Below are 5,883 nucleotides of genomic sequence, written 5' to 3'. Positions count from 1 at the left end.
CCCCTCTCCCGTCCCCCCTCTGTCCCCGCTCCCGTCCCCCCTCTGTCCCCTCTCCCGTCCCCGCTCTGTCCCCGCTCCCGTCCCCCCTCACTCCAGCGCCGGCCCGGGCCGCTCCTGTCAACAGACGGCGCCCCATCAGCTGATCGGCGCGGGGCGGGCCCAGCGCGCCCATTGGGCAGCGCGGCCGGGAGGGGCGGGCCTTCCGCCGCCACCACCGAGGCGCGGCGGCCGGAGCGGCTCAGCGTCCGGTGAGGCCGCTCCGCGCCCCCGCCCATAGGGCAGAGCGGGCCCGCCCAGGGGCCGGGGCGGCGGGGACGCCCCGGCGGACATGTTGGGTGAGGGCGGGCTCGCGGGCGGGACAAGGCGCTCGCCGCCATCTTTGTTGCGGGCACACGGATTCCTTCACAGAGGGCTGTGTGTCCCCTGACAGCGGGGTCACATCACCACGTACAGCAAACTTGGTTCGGCTCCTCGATGCTGAAGAGTTATTACTTTGCTAGCAGCGGGTACATTAACGGAACATACTTGCTGTTCGGAAGCAAGCTCCCCCTGAGGCGGGATCAGCGCCCACTGAGGGGGTTCACGCACGGACAGCCCCAGTTTCTCTCAGGGGGCTCTTCCAGACCCAAACCCAAACCCAAACCCAAACCCAAACCTGCTGTTACTGGGGAAAACAGCAGGCGACAGAGCTTTCTGCACCTTATCACTTTACTCTTTGTTGGCCCATCAACCACCTCATTTCAACATCCCCATCCTCATCTGCAGTAGTTGGAAAGTAGCTTTAAAAAGACCCAAAAGAGCAAGAAAACCACCCAAACTGGCAAACACACACACAATTAAAAGAGGTCTTTTCCCTCTTTGTGTAAAACACTATCACCCACTACTACCCACTTACTGATCTGCTTGTTTCTCTGTATTGGTTTGGGGGGTTTTCCTGGGACATTTTTATCACGTACCATCATTTTTTAGGCGAATTAGCACCCCACGTTGAGTTGCTCCTTCACCAAACAAACTGTGACCATTTTGCACACTATCACTGGCAACACTCCCGTTGTGAATTCCTTTATCGTATTCATCTGAAGGACTCCAACAGCGTCACGTTCATCAAAACGGAGAAGGGAGAGGCCGAGCTCCCTGGATGTCCCTGCTGGTTCTCTTCTTAACTAGTTACCTAATGTACAGAGGCAGTGAACCCTTTTTTTTTCCCCCCTTCACTCAAATGATTTTGAAGTCTGCATTAAATGATAAGGCGGAAGAGATGGAAACAGAAACAGAATACTGAGAACAAACCCATTTGCAATTCTTGGCGCTGATGCTCCTACTTGGTTCATAGGCTTGTGAGCTCTCAGATTTTGTTTTAACCTTCCCTGTAGATCCCCTCAGCCACACAAATCTCACAGTAACTCCAACCTGCGCAGGAGAGCTGCACAGCACCACTGATCAAGCAAAGTTATTCCAATACAGCAGTGTTTGAGCCTGCTGTTTTAACTGATACCTAACACACAGTACTGCACACTTCTCAGTTGCATGGGCCCCAGGTCAGGAAAAAGAAGTAGGCAGATGTGTGAGTCAAAATTGATACATGTTCTTAAGAGCTTTGTGTTATTGACCTTAGCCTATAACTCTTCCCTTAGTAACAGTACTGTGAAAAAATGGTTCTTTGAGGCCTAACCGCCTGCATTCCTCCAAAAGAATTTGTCTGTAAAATACCCTGCTTGCTTTCAACTTTGTCCTCGCTGAGGAATCGTGCCTTTTGTACATTCGAGGAGAGGCACATCAGTGGAAATTACAATCACTCAAAAGCATTGTCATGGCGCTTCATTTTTATTACTGCTCACAGTGACTGGTAATTGTTATCTCTGAGTGGCAGAGGAAAATACCAGCACATGGGAGATGCAACTAACAGCCCAACAACCAAACCTTTTGTGTAAACTGTAGCATCGGCTGAGGGAGGAGGTTGTTTTGTTATATTGTGGCATTGAGAAAACGCATTTTCTGAATATTCCTGCCAAGAGATCCCTCTGCAATCGTACCAAGGAATTACTGCGCCTCGGCGATAGCACAGAGCGAGCAAACGATTGGTTCAGCTCCCGCAGCTCTCCCACAGCATCCATGTGAAAAGACAGCAAGTGAAACATACAGCCAGCTTAACGAGTCCTGTGTGGATAGGAGACTCAATTAAAATTAAATTATACAACAAATTAGGTTTTAAATGCTGCGCTGCTTAGCCAGCCAGACAAATAATAATTAGAGATGTACTGATCTGCTGCTGCGTGCAGTTGACTGCTGTAACTGCTCTCCGTGTGCACTCATGACACTTCCCTCCCAGAGCAGGGCAGTTTTGTACCACATTCCAAGAAATTCATCCCTCACCAGGCCCAGTTTGTACCTGTCACCCTCCTGAGCTGGGCAGAACGTACAGGATCTCTTTCTGGAGAACATCTTTCCCATCTGTTCCCTCAGTTAATGTTTCTTTAGCAAAATACCTCCCCCTCTTCTTTGTTTCTGGAATCCAGGTCACTCTAGATGGAATTAGTTTTCAGGTTCTGAATTGTGTAGGTATACATATATTAGATTTAGGAGAAATAAAAGCTATAAATATTATTTCTCTTTATAGTGATACACATGCCAGCAGTTTGAAAATGCTCCACAGTGGATAGGTGGACACGAGCCAGAAACTGTCACCTCTGATACTGGTTCTAGCAAAAGAAATTTAGGATTCCTCATAAAGAACAACATTAAAATCAATTCAGTTTAAAAGGACCTGAAGGCAGCTACTCAAATCCTACTGTACATTTTCAAATGTATTTGTATTGCATAAATATCTGTTATAGAAAACATTCAGATAGGCTGATACTATTTGATTTTCTCCTCAATTTTTTTTTTCACCTCTGCAGAAAGTAATATTAAGTTCCTAATATCGGATCTGGCAAAAGCAACTTGGAAAACATGTTTTATGATTAAACCAATAATTATATGTCCTGCATGGCAAATAAAGCATTTAAAATCATCCTAAGCCAGCAAGAATAGTGTTATCATACAGCCATCTTCAGCTGTGTTTTCTGACTGCTGGCTGCTTGTCTGTGGGTAAGGAAAAACAACTTTGTAGTGCAAAAGAAAACATACCAAGGACAGCCTTTTATTTAAGCATTTTTCCAAATACTGATAGCCCAGTCCAGCAGATAATCTGTGTTCCTGCCATGCTGTAAATGAGAATATACTATTAGCATGAAGGGTTTTCCAAGTCAGGCAGCCAGCCCTAGATTTCTTCCTTATTATATGGTAGAGAAAGGAAAACAGCCAGAGATGTCATATGAGGAGGAAACAAGAGAAGGATCATTTATGCCCCTTTTTTTATGCTGTTAGTCCAGACATCCATTATGGGCCACTGCCAGTGTTTGGGAAATGTTTAGCCCAGGGGAAACCAGCATGTTCCTGTGTCAGGACTCTCACATCAGTCCACTGCCCTCGAGTTACAAGGTTAAGCAGCAGTGAGTTTAAGCACCCCAAAAGGAAGAACTCCCTGGGAATTCCGAGGACCTTCGAGGAAAACAAACAGAAGTGACACACCAAAATCATGCACATGGGAGCTGAAGGAACAGAGCAGTTCCTGGGAAGAAGTTCCTTTCAGCAGATCAAAAGTAATGCCATTATTGTTCACATTTCCCAGCTTAGCCTCACTGGATGCACCACATCCCCAGTTGTCTTTGAAACCACTTTGCATCCAGGTATTTCCCAAAGAGAGCTAATGATAATAATTTAAAAGAAACCTTGTTGACATTTCTTTTTAGAAATCACTAACATCCAACTATTTTGTTACATTCAAATGGAATTTAAAGGCAGTATAAATACACCTTTTGGTGTTATTTACATCCTTCTTTTCTTGCAGCCTGGAGGGAGAAAGCAGTTTAAATGTTTGCCTTTGGCACTTTTTACTTTCCAAAGATCAAACTCTGTAGGCAGCCTGAGAGCCCAGCAGATGTTTTTTTCTGTCCAATAAAGACAGCAATTCCACTTGATTAACAAAATGGAAGTATTTCTAATAGCCTCAGGTTTTCCAAGACATGGGTTTGCTCTCTTTTGTAGATCCAGGTGCAGCCCCACAGGAAGGTCTTTGCCCATCTTACCTGGCATGAGCCCACCCCAGCCACGAGCATAAGGATGTTTTTGGACCAGATTCAAACAGGCCTCTTTAATGGTTCTTCTTGTCGTTCATAGGTGACATTCCAAGTTTTCTTTTTGATCGTTGAATTTATGATGTTAGAGAAATCCTCCAACACTTCCCAAGTCAGCTTTAGATTGACATGTTTAGTCTGAGGAAGAAAAAAAAATGCCTATATTATCTCAGGATGGAAAACTGCCTACAGAAAAATTACATTAATATTTCTGCAATGATTCTATAGAAAACTGGGAAAATTTACACCCTAGTTAAAGAATCGATTGCATCAAAGGGGATTTCTAGAATATTTCCTTCCTTTGAGTGTTTTGAGACATACTTCCTCCAGGGGGTGCCAAGTTAACACCACTGGAAAATTATCCACTCCAGGGACAGAGCTGTCCGTCCTGTCCATTCCACTGGACCTCGAGAGGGATGCAGCCCCCCAGTCTGAGCCAGAGGCACCAGCCTAGGGGGAAATCTCTCAGCTGGTGAAACTGTGAAACTCTCTTGAAGTCAGAAACGGTGCTGACTGCTCCTGCAATTAATGTCACACACATGCTCTGCTGAGTTAGGTAGGACACAGCCCTTGGAAAGGAGTTGGGAGAGTGGCCTTGTGGAGAGAGACATCCATCTCAGCCTCTGGAGGAAAGACACCGGGGAGGGAAGGAGTAACAAAGGCAGTGACAGCTGTATGGAACTAACTTCAACCAGCTTGTGAGCAAGGGCAGAAACCTGGGCACAAGAACCAAAATGACATAAAGGCTGAAGCAAACATGGTCAGGAGTGTCAGCAGGTTTTCTGTGGGTCTGCAGGGAATGTCAGCCCCGAGTAGGATATCTGTAAATGTCATTAGAGCAGAGGAGAGGTTTCACTGGCTCGGAAAATAGAGATCTATCCCTTAAAACAGAAATCTGCTTTGAACAAGTGACACTTTACTCTTAGGCAAATGGATTTAATCACTGTTTCCAGACAAAAGAGCAAGAGAAAAAGAAAATTGTTGAGAAGTAATATAATAGTATCTATACCTTTTCCACTTTTCAATGCTCATGTTTTACTTTTATCTACACAGCAGCTAAAATAATCACAGTCAAGCTATTCTGGATCCTTCAGAAATACTACTGAAAGAGTGCCTGGTTATCTTCCACTTGACAGTAAAATCTCCACTGGATAATTATTTAAGTAGAAAACTTCTGTAAGGCTCCAATAGGAAAAGACAAAATCTTTGCTATGTAGGTAATTTGTCGTCTCATTCCAAAAGGTAAGTTTACTTTTCCGACTTGGAGATTGGCAACGACAGCCAAGGCTTGCAGTGAGAACCAACATAGTAAATCTGTACCATCCTATTAGCGTGGACAGGGACAGAATGGAAGAAGGGCCTGAAAATATCCTATTAATCCATTATTAGGGTGATCTCAGCCCCAGGGCTGTCAGTTAACACCGTACTGAGATGTGGAAGAGATGCTCATTATCCCGAGAAAATCGCCTCTCGGAATTCTCAGCTGTGTGTAACAGTGGAGCCCCCCTGCAGTCCCTGATCAGCAACTTCACCTCAGCTAAAAATGTGAACACTTGTCCAGACTCTGAATTGCTGTGGAAGCACAACGAGTTCATGAACCCAAACCTTGAACACTGGGAGTGATTTCTGTGGCCATGTAGGGAGCAATGAGCTCCAGAGGGAAGGCTGTGCCCCTGGAGAGCAGCTGATGAACGTTTTCAGCATTTCT

At 45.5% G+C, this 5,883-nt stretch overlaps 1 protein-coding gene across 1 annotated transcript in view; it reads right to left on the bottom strand.

Moving 5' to 3' along the window:
* CHFR (checkpoint with forkhead and ring finger domains) overlaps positions 1-169 on the bottom strand; it is a 20,121-nt gene extending 19,952 nt beyond the window's left edge. The window contains exon 1 of the mRNA XM_027892633.1: positions 92-169. The gene's annotated coding sequence lies outside the window, so the exon portion shown is untranslated. The remainder of the gene's footprint in view (positions 1-91) is intronic.
* Positions 170-5,883: the final 5,714 nt, after the last annotated feature.

This window comes from Empidonax traillii, unplaced genomic scaffold (genome assembly GCF_003031625.1).
Source record: "Empidonax traillii isolate 1590-97213 ecotype Southwest subspecies unplaced genomic scaffold, ASM303162v1 scaffold361:size2146424, whole genome shotgun sequence".
Taxonomy (NCBI): domain Eukaryota; kingdom Metazoa; phylum Chordata; class Aves; order Passeriformes; family Tyrannidae; genus Empidonax; species Empidonax traillii.
This window is presented reverse-complemented; position numbering and strand designations above follow the sequence as displayed.